Source organism: Nomia melanderi, chromosome 2 (assembly GCF_051020985.1).
Source record: "Nomia melanderi isolate GNS246 chromosome 2, iyNomMela1, whole genome shotgun sequence".
NCBI lineage: Eukaryota > Metazoa > Arthropoda > Insecta > Hymenoptera > Halictidae > Nomia > Nomia melanderi.
In genome coordinates this window covers 255,807-273,070 of record NC_135000.1, presented here as the reverse complement: position 1 = coordinate 273,070, position 17,264 = coordinate 255,807, and the positions used below count along the sequence as shown (strand labels likewise).

At 37.1% G+C, this 17,264-nt stretch overlaps 1 protein-coding gene and 2 long non-coding RNA genes across 3 annotated transcripts in view; 1 reads left to right on the top strand and 2 right to left on the bottom strand.

Annotated features, from left to right (window-relative positions):
- Positions 1 to 17,264, top strand: part of LOC143176942 (uncharacterized) — a 219,580-nt gene that overhangs the window by 165,511 nt on the left and 36,805 nt on the right. The gene's annotated exons all lie outside the window — the stretch shown is intronic.
- On the bottom strand, positions 269 to 3,319 carry LOC116433350 (uncharacterized). Its single transcript, XR_004236284.2, has 5 exons — positions 3,243 to 3,319; positions 3,023 to 3,128; positions 2,017 to 2,085; positions 1,503 to 1,931; positions 269 to 1,422 (listed from the first exon to the last, which is right to left on the bottom strand). It is a non-coding gene; the product is annotated as an uncharacterized LOC116433350 (long non-coding RNA).
- LOC116433352 (uncharacterized) lies at positions 6,870 to 8,188 on the bottom strand. Its single transcript, XR_004236286.2, has 3 exons — positions 8,040 to 8,188; positions 7,137 to 7,205; positions 6,870 to 7,051 (listed from the first exon to the last, which is right to left on the bottom strand). It is a non-coding gene; the product is annotated as an uncharacterized LOC116433352 (long non-coding RNA).

Here is a 17,264-nt window from a genome sequence, read left to right as displayed (position 1 = left end):
GTGCACGCAATTTCATTTAGATTCACTGTTTTATTGTAAATTGCGTAGTAAGATATTGTTTATACAAATGAAATATTCGCTTCCTCCTACAATATTGTTGGATGATAATTATCAAAAGCACGCGCGAAGCATAAAAAACGTTGACACTGCGAACATCTAATAAATGCTGTAAGAGTAGAATGTTTCAAATAACTATTCTTTTATTAAAGAAAATACACGACTACAATTAAAGTACAAAAAAAGAGACAATATACAAGTGGTTCGCACGCCGAGTAAACATAAAGCCCTAAAACTGTGATTCGCGTTCCTATTCCGTGTTCTTTAGCCGTTTGTCGTAATCGTAATTAGCGTTCGTATTCCGTGTTCGTTAGCCGTTTGTCGCAATCGTAATTAGCGTTCGTATTCCGTATTTGTCAGCCGTTTGTCGTAATCGTACTCGTATCGTATCATAGCTTATCAGTGAACTTTGACGTGTGATCGTTTCAACGTGAGTCTCCTGCCGTAGACGCATTCTTTTATCGGCTCCTCGACCGAACGTTCTAGGTCTAATTCATTTAAATTTTCGTACGTCGAGGTAAATGCCCTCAACACCCGTTGTTCGTTCTTGATATGCCACGGTCGCAATATTGCGGCGCTCACGTATACACATACGCTTGATCGTGCGCGTCTATCGGGCTCAGGAGCGTTCAAGAACCTCAATCAGGTGTTTTTCTGTATGTTTTCGTGTCAGCCGTGTTCTTGAACTCTTCTTTTTTACGCCTGCCTCCTACAATGCTAGTTTTTGGCACGGGCACCTTTCACTTTTTATTCTGCTGAAAAGCCATTTACATAGTCGCTCGAATGTAAATATGGTTTGAAATACGTCTATTGAAGTACAGAAAATTGTAATATCTTTGGCGGAAGCGGGAAAATCGTCTCGCGAAACTGCTTCAACATTATTTATCGGTAAAAGTACTGTAAATGACGTAATTCAAAAATATTGGCGTTCGAGAGCGCCCGTCGTCTGAAGGGCTGTTCTTTAGTTAACAAGCTGTATCTGCTGATGACAGCGTTCACCTAGCCGATTTTTCCTGCTAGCGAAGAATCTGTTTTTTCTCGAGACCACGCAGTCGTTTTACAACCCGCGGGTGGGAATTCCATCCCCTTCAAATCGTCATCGCTTTTCTCGAACACTCCGCTTGCGTCGTTCCTTCTCTGCGTCGGCGGAATGCTATGTCGCAACGTTATTATTACAAGAGTAGTTTAAATCTATGAAACATGTAAAATGCATAAAATAATTTATCCCCGAAGGCATTTTTATTATTTTTGCAATTTTCATATGGCCAAAAGCGTTTTCAATATTTCTTGGTCAAACCCAGTCATAATGAAATTTATTTTAAATATATACAGTTAAGAGCCCATGAAACGCTTTAATGATAAAATCTTAAAAAATAAAAAAAAAATAGTGTTAGTTGATTTCGACAATGAGCGGCGCAAATACGAAATTATATGCGAGTACTTACATGGGACGTTGAGACCATTCATTGCGAGAGTTCAATCGCGGACAAAATTGGACCGTTTGATGGCCAATGTCATTAACTTCTTAAATTTTTAAAAAATGTTTGAGATGTGGAGAATGAAAGAGTGTAACATTTTTAATTGTAACATTTTCCTCTTGGAGAACTTGAAGAAGGGATTAACATCCATTTTACTTCTTGTGTTGATTTCTATTTACATATATAGATTGTTTAAGTAATTGAGTTTATACTACAATGGCGTATTTATTTATGTATTTATAAAGCGTTTCTTTCGTCTTTTTTCTTCGTAGTCTGAAGTCGCAGATGCAGTTATATACACTTATATCCAATTATATTTTCAGTGTTGCATATTATCTTCAGAATCATGAGATTCATTGTACTATAATCGTTATTTGATTACAGTCCACATACACTCTAAAACAGAAAATTCCTGTTATCGCATGTCCGATTAAATTTTTAGAAATAATTGATTTATAGAAGAAAACAATTATCATAGTACCGGACACATTTGTACGTATTGCGTGTTAGTACAATGATATTCAGATATAGTACTGCACACTTCTGGTTCCTTAGAAATAAAAAAATGTATAAGAGTTTTTGGACCGTTATTTGGATACGATGAAATGCATAAGCTAAAGACACTTTATATTTTTGATTTTCATTTCATAAAATTCGTTGACATGGAAACGAGAGAAAGTAATAAATACAGTAGTTTGGGTTTTTAGTCTATGATTCGTTCAGCCAAATTTCGTGCGTTCTTATTACTAAATTGTGGTTGCATTCTCTTGTGTTCTTTTATAACGAAACCGTTTTTGACAGCTTTATAGCGAACATGCAAGAATGTAGTATATATCTTATATAATAACATTCAACAGTAAATACAATCCGTATTCTCCATTTTTATGACAAAAGAACTTCATTTATATTTTTTATCATGAAACTGATCACGAACAAAATAATATCAAAATATGCTAATTTGTAAATTGCATTTGCAAATAAAACAGTTTTTGACAGATTCTTAGCAAAGACGCAAAAATTTGGTATATTTCTTATATAATAACGTTCAATAGTAAATACAATTCGTATTCGCCATTTTTATGAGACGAAGAACTTCATTTATAATTTTGATCGTAAAACTGATCATGAACAAAATAATATGAAAATATGCTAAACTTTAAATTCCGTTTGCACGAAATAATACGAAAATAAATTTATGTACTTTTGTAACTCCTTTGCAAACGTATGTACGTTTGTATATTATGTATAATATGAATGAGGGACATGATTCATGCAAGAAATTTCATCTTTTTATTGTGCTTGATAGAAAAGAATAACCGTGGCAATTCCTGGCACATATTTCGAAATTTCATACTTGAACATCGCCACTGTGGTAAATTTCTGCATGCCTTAGGTTCCATTGATAAGAATTATTATACGAAGAAAGGTGAATGTAAATTAATCCATGTATAATAAACCGAATAAATTATAGGAACGTCATCTCTTACCCACACTGATTCCACAAAGTTCCCTGACATCAAAATGAAAGCAATAACTAGAAGCAGAAGGTTGAGTTTCTGATTCATGATTGCACGAGTTAAGTCCCTCGCGTTTCTGCTAAAAAAAAAGGTGTAGTTACATTTGTATATTTTTCTTTTATATGTAAAAATATGCGGACATTGTACCGTAAACAGACGCATCAGTACTTAAAAATGTGATATCACTTACCTGACTATTTTTTAACAGTAAACACGGCCTTTCGTGACAATAGAAGATCACGAAACTAAATGTTATGGGTACTTTGGCAGATTTACTGTAATTCGTAAATATCATTCACTTTTATAGTATTTTTATTATATTTAAATAGCACCTGTAGACATGTTATGGCCATTACGGTCGCGGCACAACCCGTCCTTTTTATATGGAAAACGGGACGAAAATACTGGTAAATATAGACTATGTAAATACTTGAAAAAGCAACCAGTAGTTTTGAATGTCAAAGCGATATCATGCATGATGCGATAGAGCGCTAAGAAGTCAAACAAATGATAGGATAATGTATATTTATTCGAAGAACTTGCCAGACAATGTTTCTGCATTTCAATTGTGTATGTCGCGTGTTAGGTATAAATTATATAAATTCTTTTGAAAGCTGCATATATTGCATCGATTAACAGTTAACTCATTGGTCTGTGATTGTTTCTCAACTCTGATCGTAATAATTTATTGGAAACACAGAAAAATTCTAAGCATATGTTATGCCTATATTTCCTTTTCAGTATAATAGTTGATTACAGAGGAATAATATTTACTTTGAATTCAAATTAAATAAGTAATGTATATATTTGTTGAATCATGTTGCAAATATTCACCACGAGTCTTACTCGTTGTTATAGGACAAGGGGTTAATCTAAAATAAAGGGTAATAATTATTTTTATTAATATAATTGTAATAAATTAATGAATTTTGTATACTGTTTTACGTTTGATTACTTTTCACAAATTGTTCCGTTTTAAATAATTTGCTGTTTAATATGTGAATACACATATACGAGTAATATTATTACGCTGATTAATACTAAAACTATTGAATAAGTCAAGATGGCTGCGATAAATGTTATTATCTGTCGATTATTAATATCTTGAAAGTATTAAATATCTGAAATGTTTTTAAAAATTAATTAAGTTCACTGGAACTATAACAAATATTCGAGTATACTCAGCAGTTTTAGTATTGATTTAAAAATACTTCAGTATACATCTACTGTAAATCATACTTTGTGTAACAGTTTTTTACGTCAAATTTAATACTGAGAATGATATCATTAGATGTGCCATTAAAAAACCGATTACAATGATGTTTTTCCTTGTAGAAAACAAGCAATTTTTATTTGAAACATCTTGCATGCGGTGAATACGTATAAAAGTCATATATCTTTAGAATATGCTACGTCAGATAGTAGATTATATAATAGTAAATTATTTAAAATAGAACGATCGTGAAAAGCTTTCTCATAATTATTACACAAATGTATAAAACAATTAAATATTATATATACGTATAAGAAGTGACCGGGGTCCAGGTCTATACAGCGCATAGTCACGGCTCTGAACGGCCGTGGTCGGCGAGCGACCATTTCTGCGAGCTGTTTTCTGTTCAAAAATGTTTGCAGAATTTAATGATGCAAAGCAAACTCTTGCTAGCCAACCCACTTTTCGTAGAAATGTAACAGAAGTGTGTATAAAGTACGCGTATCTACCCTTTTTTAAACTTTCATCATCATTTACAAACATTTAATGATACGCAATATTCAAAATTTGTACAGCTACATATTCAAGTAACTCTCCTCTATTTTTTACGACAAATTTTAATTGCCTATCGTGTTTAGTTTTCACGTAACACTTGTTTCTTTGAAAAATTCAACCGTCGTTACAAAACCCATTTGTTTCGAAAACTGGACGTAACCCAGTAATTTGGGTTTAGGATTCGTATTTAGGGTAAGGAACTCTATAAGGACCACCTAGTGGCTATTACAAAACAAAAATCGTGTTCCACAGTGTTATCAGCTACCACTAGTCAAACAGTAATTGTTATGGTATTACTTATTTATCAGGTTCGACACTACAGAGAGGCAGAATCAATATCACAAATACGTTTTGACTGAGCACAGCATTAAAATATAAAAGACGATTTTCATTGTAACAGAAATGAACGTCATGACAAATTAAATAAAATGTTTTCAATAAACATCAAACAATTCAATAAGTTTAATGTCAAGTGTGAATTATTTATGTAGTTCACAATCATTCTCCTAAACAATTTCGAACCTTATGTTACAAAACTAGAGCTCAATTTACCCAATCGTTGAATACAGCCCGCTTTTTCCGTTTCAATTTACGATCAATTTACAATCTAACGCAATGGCGGTAACAAAACTTCAAGAATCTTAAAAAATCTCTCAATAATCTTTTTTCTATAAAGTATTGAAATTCGCTATAATTTATAAATATTCATCAACAGGAGAATCGTTTCTAACCTATTTTTTATTTCGCAAGAAAAGCTATCGAATCCGGAAGTTCAAAAAATTATCAAAATTTGTGTGTAAGTAGAATAAGCCAAATCTAATACACTGCAATGTTGTTTGTGTCCAATTTCACTTTGAAGAGGTGAAACCATCTCTCCAAATGAGTGCAAACTTTTCTTTCCGCGGATTATCTTGAAAATGGTAAAAAGTAACGAGAAGAAGTTTAAACAAGAAACACATTATTCTTCCGCATCTATAAAATTGCGAAATAACATTTTCAAAATTCAAAATTCAAATTCATAATTACGAAAAATTTGAACTTTTTAACAAATTTTATTTTGTAGTTTTCTAAGCGTGAAAGAACAACGTATTTTTTATTTAAACTGTTTCTCGGTCTCTTAGCATTTTCAAAGTAATCCAAAATGCTTCAGGCAGAACTTGCAAGGTACAGAACTAACCATATGGTAGTTATACTTTTTCATGTTATAGGGATATTATGAAATCTTTTAAATAACAATAGATATTTTGCGTTTTGATTCCAATGTTATATAAATAGAGAAACGGAGGTTATTCACATAAAGTTATGTGAAATATGATTTTTCGCTCTGATGCATCAGAGAATAATTTTCGTTGTTAAAATTCCGTATAAATATATTTAACAGTGAATACAAGTTAGAAATATAAATACGTGGTAAACTCGGAATGTCTGTATGACAAACCTTGAGCGTGCTAAACAGTGATTACAATTCATTAATTTTTGAAATAAAAATCATTTTATATAGCAGGGACTACTTAGCAACAAGTTGATAATTTTCAATTTTTGTTATGTGAATAGTCGAATTTTAAGTTTGGTTCACAGGCGACTGCACTATTCGCTGATACGACTTGTAATCTTTGTTCGGAGCGTAGCAACCTCGTTAAATTGCACGCCCGTACATGATCACCAAACGCGAATTAAATTCCTTTGCTGGGGTTGTAAAGCCCAGCTTTAACTTTAGGTCTCGTTGATGGTCGCGACGCTTCGATTTCCGAACTTAATCAGAAACCGAATGTTTCAATTCTGATCTCCAAACGATTGAAATCAAACCACCGGTTTCTCACGATATTGAGAACCCGTTTTTCTGTTACGCGTTTCAAGACGAACGAATTCTCAAATTTCGAACTCGTTGTTTTTTCGAAGTGTAAAGCTAAAGTCTATTGCGAGAAGTGTAGTAGCGGAGTGTGCATTAGATGAGTTCTTACGGAAGTTGTGTTGCGAGAAATGTGTCCCTAACGATGGACTTGTGATTAAGGAAAGGAAGTGTTTTGTACTACAGATACTACAGTGGCGTATTTATTTATGTATTTATAAATCGTTATTTTCGTGTTTTTTTCGCAGTCTGGAGCTGCAGATCTAATTACATTTCCACCCAATTATATTTTTAGTGTGGTGCGTATTATCTTCAGAATCATGAGATTCATTATATTGTAAACGTTATTTGATTACCGTCTTCATCTACCTCCACATACACTCTGAAACAGGAAATTCCAGTTATCACATGTCTGATTGAATTTTTAGAAATTAGTAACTCATAAAAGAAAATCATTGTCATAGTACCGGACACATATTGTTATACTTCATGCTAGTACACATGCTTTTGGGTAAATTTTTGCATATTGAGAGTTCCTACAAACATACAAAAATGTATAAGAGTTTTTGCAGTATCATTTACATAAATTAAAGAAACATCATATTTTTACCTTACATTTCACAGAATTCGCTAACATCAAAACAAGAGAAACTAATAAAAATAGTAGTTTGGGTTTTTAGTCTATGATTCGTTGAACCGAATTTCGTGCGTTCTCGTTACTAAATTATAGTTGTATTCGCTTGTGTTCTTTTATAACGAAACAGTTTTTGACAGCTTTTTAACGAAGACGCAAAAATTTAGTATATATTTTATGTAATAACGTTTAACAATAAATATAACCTTTCGCGGCAGACATGATAGAAATTCATGAAAGTAAGCATGTAAGTGAGAAGGACTTCATTTATAAAATTTGTCATGAAAATGATCACAAACTAAGTAAAAAAAGAAATATGTTAAACTGTAAATTGCATTTGTACGAAATAATATGAAAATTAATTTATTTACATTTTTAACTCCTTTACAAACGTATCTACATGTTGAATATTATATATAATATGTATAAGGGACATGATTTATAAAATGGTTCCTCCAATTAATTTCATTTAATATATTAATTATCGTATTTGCAACCAAAGTACTCATTGCATCAATTCTTTTCCATAACAAAATTTCAACGTCACTATGAATAATTTCTCTAAATAAGGATTGTATGTACGTCACTTGACAGAAAAGAATAACCGTAGAAATTCCTGGCACATATTTCAAAATTTCATACTTGAACAAAGTCACTGGGGCACATTTTTGCGTGCATCAGGTGTCATTAACAAGAATTATGATACGAAGAAACGGGAATGTAAAATGATCCATACCGATTCCACAAAGTTCCCGGACATCAATATGAGAGCAATAACTAAAAGCAGAAGGTTGAGTTTCTGGTTCATGGTTGCGAGACTTAAATCCCTTGCGCTTCTACTGGAAAGTTGTAATAGTAATTGCGTATTTTCCTTTTATATGTAAAAATATACCGAAATTGTATCGTAAACAGACGAAACAGTACTTAAAAATACGATATGGTTTATGTGACTATATTTGAACAGTAAACACATTTCGTGACCATAGAAAATCACGAAACGAAATGTTATGGGTATTTCGACAGAATTTTGCAATTCATGAAAATATTCACGAAAATACTAGTAAATATAGATTATGTAAGTACTTGAAAAAGCAATCAATAGTATAGCATCTAGAATTCTTAGCGTAGGTTAAGGTATTTTTAAGAAGAGTGAATGTTGAAAATGAAGGACAGGTTGTAAAACGGTCGAGTTATAAATTAATAAAAATATTATAAATAAATAAAAAGCATAAAATGAAATGCAGTTTCAACGGGAAACCCCGATTTTCAAACAAATTTAAAAATTAGTGAAATGTTTCGATCTCAGATAATTGAAAAACCGAATAAGATTAAAGCATGCCATTAGTGCAAATTTAAAAATGCCTCTATCACATCTTATGATGAACACTCGTTCTTAGCTTATAAGTTGACCTTAGCGATAAACGTCATCAATTAACGTTCTCGAGAAAATACTCGTAAATTATTATATTTTTTTATTTATTTATTACGTTACATCTACAACTAACTGCACGAAGCTAACCAACAAATTTGATGAATTAGAGATATGACTTGTATGCGGTAAACGCTCCGTACCGTAGTACGGTATGTTCCTTCCTTTACTTATTTCTGCAGATCGGTTGGCTTATTCCCTTTTAGTGTTCTGTTTTGTGGTGTATGATTTAGGTCCTTGACGGATTCGGTAGGATGATTTAATATTCGTTTTTCCTATTAGGTGTTTGACAGTATGTATACCTAGATCTTTATACAATGAGTCCGCAGACATGTACCATGAGGTAGCTGCAATATTTCTCAATGCTTTGTTCAAGTATCTTTGAATGATATTTGTGTTACTTTTCTTTGCATATCCCCAAAGCTGTATTCCATATGTCTAAAATTGGGATAATTTGTCTCAAGATGTTCGCTGTTAAGTTTGACCGCAGGAGACATAACGAGTTTAGTAGTAAATGTGATGTGAGTTGATTTATTTGTATTGATTTTAATTTTCCATTTTCTGGCCCACTCTGCAGTCTTATTCAGTGCTCCTTGTAGGAATTGTCACGCCTCCTCAGGATTTTCGTGGGAAGCCAAAAACGCAGTATCGTTCGCGAATTGTGGCCACAAATACATTTTCGTCGTCAGGTGGGTCCGCTGTGTAAATTTGAAACGCTACCTTGACGCTACCTTGAGGAACATCCGCGAGTGTTGGATAGATCTTCAAGTGTTTGTCGCATAAATTGACCTGGAAAAGCTCATCAGTTAAGTCGAATTTTAACAGGTTGTAGTAATTGTGTGGGCAATTTTGTTTAATTTTATATAGTAGGCCCATATGTCATACTCTATCAAAAGCTTGACTAATGTCAATGAATGCAGCGGAGCATATCATGCGTTTTTCAAGGCATTCCCTATCACACTGACTATACGTTGTACTTGTTCAATGGTGGAGTGTTTCTTACGAAAGCCGATTTGGTGTTGTGGAATTATGCACTTGTCCATCATTATTGATGTTAGTCTATTTAATAGCAATCTTTCAGATAGTTTTAACAAGATTGGTGACAATGAGATAGGCTTATAGTAAGTCACTTCTTTGGCTGGTTTGTCAGGCTTTTGGATGAGAATGATTGTCGCAAATTTCCATTGAATGTGAAAATATTGGATTTCCAGTATCGCATTGTATATTTGTGTAATTGCTACTACGCCACTTGTTTTGGTATTTCTTTTAACATTTTAGCTGTAATGAGATCATATCCAGGTGTTTTATTATCTACTTCTTACCTACTACTACTAGGCCTCCCTCGCCTTCCATCGAAGCTCCAGACGAGGCCAGCAATGTAGCCTTGGTGAAGCCCTTCGAAGTGAGTGAGGTGGATCGTCGGATCAGGCGTATGACAAACTCTGCGCCTGGGCCCGACGGTCTCACCTACAATGATCTGAAAAGGGCAGATCCGGGGTCGCATTTGCTGACCTCTTTGTTTAATGTATGTCTGCGTATGGAGTCAGTCCCCTCGTGTTGGAAAGCTTCCAACACTATGCTTGTGCACAAAATGGGTGATCGAGACAACCTGTCGAACTAACGACCGCTGGCCATATCCGACACGACCCCGAAACTCTTTGCCGCTGTTTTGGCTGGCCATCTTGTCGCGTGGTCGGTCAAGAACTAGCGCCTGAGTTCCGCGCAGAAGGGCTTCCTGCCGTACGAGGGGTGCTATGAGCACAACTTCGTGTTGCAGGTAGCCCTTACAGACGCTCGCAGGTGGGGGCGTCAGGTGGCGGTGGCGTGGTTGGACCCGTCGAACGCATTCGGCTCGGTCCCCCACGCCTCCATCTACCAATCCTTCGTGGAGGCCGGGGTTCCCTCAACTCTTCAGAATATTCTGAAGAGTATGTACCACGGTTGCACGACGCGGGTGCGGACTTCCGATGGGTTTACCGACCCCGTTCCCATCCTCTCCGGGGTGCGCCAGGGCTGTCCGATGAACTCCGTGGCGTTTAACCTCGCCCTAGAACCGGTGCTGCGTGCAGCTGCCGGGACCTCGGCGGGTTACACGCTGCACGGCCATCGGCACAGTGTCCTGGCGTACGCGGACGATCTCGCGTTGGTCGCCGACACCCCGGAGGGGATGGAAACGCTGCTGAAGGCAGTGGATGCTGCAGTGGGTGGCATTGGATTGCGGTTCAACCCCACAAAATGCGCGACCCTCCACCATCGTGGTAGGGGGCCGCGGGGGTCCGTGCCACCCGCTTCACCATCCAGGGTCAGCAAATGCGCGCCCTGGCAGCCGGTGAGCCCTACGAACACCTGGGCGTTCCCACCGAGTTTCAGGTCCGTCAGACTCCACTGCTGACGATCGATGAGTTGGTTCAGGATCTGCAGGCCGTAGACCGTTCCCCCCTGGCCCCGTAGCAGAAGGTCGAAACCGTGGCAGCTTTTATACTGCCGACGTTTTTAACAGCTTCGACGTATGGCCAAATCCTGGCTCAACCTCCCGCAGCGGGCCAGCGCGGAAGTAGTCTACCTCCCACCCAGTAGGGGGGGATGTGGACTGCTTCCGCTTGCTTACATGGCCAACGTCTTGACCATAGCTCATGTGTTTCGTCTTCTGACGGCGGATGACGCGGTGGTCATGGAGTTGGCCTGGAACTCGCTGTGTGAGGCTGTAGCCAGGAAAATCGGCCATACTAACCCGTCAAACAATGACCTGGCCGAGTACCTCTCTGGTTCGCTGGAGGGGTACTTCGCCAGGAACGAGGGGGTCGTTTCCTCACTGTGGTCGAGGGTACGGAATGCTGCACGCAGAAGCTGGGACCAGCTTGGATTGCGCTGGCAGTGGAGCGAGGTGCGATCTGAGCTCGCGGTAACGCTCAGAGGTTCTCGCGATCGGGAGACCATAGTTCCGCCCATGGCAAGGAGTCAGATCATCCGCCGACTGCGGATGGCAGTGGTAGGATACTACCACCAGCGGCTTTCCCGCAAAAAGAATCAGGGGAAGATGTTCGGGGTGTCATTGCGGAGTGGTGTTTCAAACCACTTTCTCCGCGGCGGCAACTTCACCCGCTTCGCTGATTGGCGATTTATACACCAAGCTCGCCTCGACGTCTTGCCTCTTAACGGAGCAAGGCGCTGCGGCGCGGGTGATAAACGTTGCCGGCGATACGGGGCGGAGCTCGAGTCCCTTCCCCACGTCCTTTGCCACTGCCGTCCGCACTCGGCGGCCTGGCAACTTCGCCACGATGCGGTGGTTTCCCGTACCGCTAACGCTTGCCAACTGCCAGGGGACATAAGGGTTAACCGGACGGTCGAGGTCATCGACGGGGGTCTGGGGGCTCTTAGGCCTGACATCGTTGTCAGGCATGAGCCCTCAAGGAGTATCGTCATCGTGGACATAACCGTGCCATTCGAGAACGAATATACGTCATTCGAAGAGGCCAGGGCGCGAAAAATACTCAAGTATAAGCCCCTGGCCGATGTTCTCGGAGGGCGCGGTTACCGGGTGGCGGTCTCCGCGATCGTCTCGGTGTCCTCGGCTCTTGGGATCCGGCCAATGAGTCGGTGTTGAAGATTCTGCGTATCGGTAAACGGTACGCGTCTCTGATGCGCCGGCTCATTGTGTCGGAGACTGTCCGGTGGAGCCGGGATATCTACGTGCAGCACGTCTCGGGAGTACGCCAATATCGCGAGGCCCTCACCGAGGATGTCCCGGCTCCTGATCCTGGCTGACCTATCGATAACCTGCGGGGGTCAACTCCCCCGACATGAGAGGAGCAGTAGGGGAGAGACAGCAGCAAGGTAAGTAGCTAATAATAATAATGAACCAAACCAATAGAATAAAATACACTATTTATCTACTTATTTATTTATTTACTTATTGATTTATTTATCTACTTAGTGATTTATTCTATTCTATCTAGTCATACTAACTTATTCTATTTATCTATCTAATTTTATTCTATCATCTATTTCATTTCATTCTATTTTAACTTATTTATTTATTTATTTACTACCTGACTATCAATTTTAACATTTCTAACATTTTATCTTACTCTATTTTATCTCCTTTTAAAGCATGACTAGATCTAATAACTTGGTTTCATTTTTATTAACTGTCAGACCCATCTTACTTTTTTAACCCACTTCTTTTAACTAATCGTACATTAGCTACTTATGCATAACTATGCCCTGCTTCTCTCTCTATACTAAACATCTAACCACATGCTTGCTGCTCTACTGCACTTGACCGCGCGCTCACGCCCTACCACTATTATTTTAGCTGCTGTTTGCTAATGCTCTATCTATTTATTTATTTATTTATTTATTTATTTATTTATTTATTTATCCACTTATTTATTGTATTTATCTGTTTATATATTTATTTAGTTAGGTCTATCTATTTATGTATGCTACTAATTAATAATTAATAGCCAAGCTTGTACATACAGCTAATTCATGTATATACATTTAAAAACTAAGTTAATATCCACCTTCGCCAATAAGACGTAATGTTGTATCTACCCCCGGTCGGACATTGTAAGCCCGGGGGAACATGTTTTGGAAAATAAACGCCTTTTATCTATTTCTTTGGGACTGAAATGTTCGATGGGTTCGCAACTTTGCAAAGAACCATTTAGGAAGTTTGTGATGTCTCTGTAGTCATTGTCAGAAATTGGTATGTCATTCAGTTTGAATATTGTCGATAAGTGGTTTGTAAATGTTTCAGCTTTTTCCTGATCGTTTCTGGTCATTGAAATCTGGCTTGTTGGCCTTTACAACTTTTTTGTGATTTTCCATAATGAGTAGTTATCTTCCCGCTGTAGAGACAAGCTTTGTATTCCTGGATACACTCATTTCATTATGTTGACGCCTTCACTGGAAGGACGCATACTGCACGGTCCGTTAAATTACCTAGGGCTGGTGGAGCATCGGTGACAACTCGAAAACGTGCAAACAATTTCTAGTAGGACCAAGGTCGGATGGGCACTTTCGACCAGCAAGCCCGTAATAAGGCAGTGCGGCAAGGTTTAAGCCAGAAAAACCCGTACAAAACTACCGTACGCTTTCCAACGCCGTTTCCCAGTTCGGGAGATGCTCCTCCAGAGACTCCATTTTCGTGCCCCCACAACCAGGGAAAATCAGTATAAGTACAGTGTTCTTTCTCGGAAAGGTCAGACTCCAAACTATCGAACAACCAACAACGTTACGCTGCCCGACGGGGCGTTAACTCATCGTATCATATCGTATCATAACTCAGCGTATCGTATCATATCCTAACTCATCGTATCGCATTCGTATCATATAATATCATATCGATATCGTCATTACTCCATAATACCATTTCAAGAGCTGCAACAAGAATGCCTCGTTTTATTGGTAAAATTTGCCAGTTCCTCTCGGCCTACCGATTCTGTTATCTCTGCAGCGGCTCCGGGAGCCCACGTGTTCCCTCGAAAACGTCGGGTCTGGTCACCGTCTCCAGCGCAGATTCACTTGGTACTTTTTTCGGGGGTGCGGACAGTGAGTTCCGAGTGTCCTTCAAGAGGAATGGTGCAGGGGCGTAGGATTTTTAATATTGTTGCGACACATCGAACTGACGAGGTTGCGATGTATCGAACTCGTCCCTCCAGCACGTACGGCTGAACGAACCCTTAGGATCTGAATGCGGTTGAAATAAACTGGTTGTTAAGGAGTTGGTCAGAGTAAACGAAGACAAGCGAGTAGTGTTCGAACGAATGTGAACAAGAAAGGACGTATCGAACCAAAGATTACATTGCGCAACATTTGTATATAATTGTAAATAGAACTGTATAAAGAACGTTGTGTAAATAATTATGTCGCGGGCGAGCACGCCTGGGCCCATCCAGCGCAACAATATGTTCCCTTTAGTATCACTGATACTTTTCGACGGAATTCGGTGTTCTTGATTCTGTCCCCATATACATTCTTTTTAAACTTAACCTATTGTTATCTCGGAAACTATTGAGTTTTGGATCCATGTTCAATGAGGTTTTTTTACTCAGTTTACTAAGTTGTACACGCCCTATCATTTGTACGTAACGATTTAGTTACATCCTGTATATATATTTACCATTTTAAGAGTCTGTAAACGTTCAAAATTCATTCAGGACCCTGAAACATACGAGTATCAAAACAAACAGGAATTATACCTTTTGTTAACAATAACTCTTTAATTATTAAGTGTTAAGGCTATACTCATATAACATTTTTACGTAAAATCACAGACTAAATCAATTGGCGAAATTTCATTTCCTTAAGGTGGAAGACACTGCAGAGGCAGTTTCGTATATTACTAAACAACTAAGGCCATAATCAGATTGTACAATCCCACAAACCTTAAGAACAGGTTATTTTATAATTATTGATATAAAAATAACGGAAGTATGAATTTAATTCGGGTTTTTGCGATTCCGTTCAACTGCGCACCGTAACGACGCACTGTGGTCTAGATCGAAAAATGTACTGACATTTTTTCTAAAAGTAAACATTCACGATATCTGACCAGTTGTCATTGGTTCTTAAATATTCACATTATTATCCATCTCTAAACTAAAGAACTCAATAAGATTAAGCAAAAATTGTAGCTGTACCTGCTGTAATTGAGCTTTGAAAGTTGAACTTTTTTAAAATGTACGTTTGAAACTACTACTGACATTTAAATATATGATGCTTATTATATTAAAGACTTAAAAAATTATGTTCTCCTTTGACCCACTTTATGAATTATTACTGTTCAAAGGTAAATACCGACGCACTATGGGGTATTTGCCTCCCAAACGCGGCGAAGAACATTTTACGAATGAAATCGTGTACGTAAGGCTTATTTATTAGAATGTGGTACTGTTTTCGGTATTGTTCAGAAGAAGAATGCCCACTGTTTAATATAAAATAACAGTTGAGTGCTATTATCCATAATTATAACAGCGGGCGCAATTTTTAATAAACATTGCACGCGGCTCCTCGTTACGCAATCTTCGCATCAGTGCGGAACTTTTCATTTTAAGACGTATTTAGTAGAATGCAGTATCATTTTTATCACTGAAAAGAAAAAAACGTGCTCTTTAATGTAATATAAAAATTGTTGAATTGAAATTTATTACTATTTGTTATAAATAAAAATTACTGCAGCAATTTAAATGAAAAGCTTTACCTTTTATATTTAGTATTACTTTCTATATTTTTATATGAAATATTATCATTTTAACATAATTTTTATATGCAGATTTTCAAATAAATTATGAAATGGTCAGAATTTATCACAACACACCGTCAATCACAAGTCTTTCTAAAAATATCCAATTTACCCAGATAAATGGAAGCGTTATAATTTATGTCCACGAACGTAGGTGACGTATTTCTGCGACATACAGGTTCCCCCCGAAACTGTTAGAAAAGAGTGACGACAATAAGGTATTATATTTCAATAATGTGAATTAACGACTTGACAAATTTAGGTGATAAAACGTCATAAACTTTCACAGGTAATCTTTATTGCCCGCGATGGATTTATACTGACGGAGTTTTCTGTCAGCGACAAAGAAAAAAACATGGCTCTAACAATAGCAAACTGTTACAATTGTAAAGTATTGCTTGTTATTTTTGTATTTCGATTTATCAGAATATATAAAGACGATCGATGGAAGATCCGAGATGGTTATGATACAATGGTTATGAACATAGTTTACAGTCACGATATTAGTATGATATAAAATGGAAATGGTAATAATAAAAATGGTAAATCGATACATTGGTAGTAAATCGATAACATACTAACGAAAATTTAATCTTAATGGAAAGACGATCGTATTTCAGCAAGCTAATAAACAAAAATATTCATCGTGAGTAATGGATCTACAATATTTCAGTCACGAAAAATAAGTCATAATGATAAGTTTGTGTTTGACCTAAATATATAAAAAGCCAACGTGACCGTTGCCTTCAACACATTCAAAAAATCTAAATCTGGTAACATGTATACAAAAATGAAGGTCGTTCTCTTCGTTTTGTCCATGACCTTCCTATCGTCGTTTTTTATTGCATCCACTGAGGCGGTAAGAAATGCAATTCGTAACATTGTTTTGATAACAAATAGTGTCAGTATGCTGACAATATTTAATACATTAACCAATTTTAATCACTAAAAGTACAGTAATCATTTATTACTTAATTGTTTTCTAGGCTCCTGAAATTGACGATATATTTTATCCATCAAGAGGTTGATGACGGTACCATGGTGATACATACATACGTTGTTTGTCATGGTGATTCTTAATAGTAATCACTATGTAACATTGTAGAACCTGAAATACATGTAAAGCATATAGCATATAAATCGTACAACATTATTATTGTAGGGATAGGTGTCATAAGCGGCGATGTTCGTCGCAAATAGGTTCACTTATTAATGACTAAGGTTTCTTAAATAATAATCCCAGCTCACTTGAACTATTTAACTCTTTTCACTTTTCGTAATTC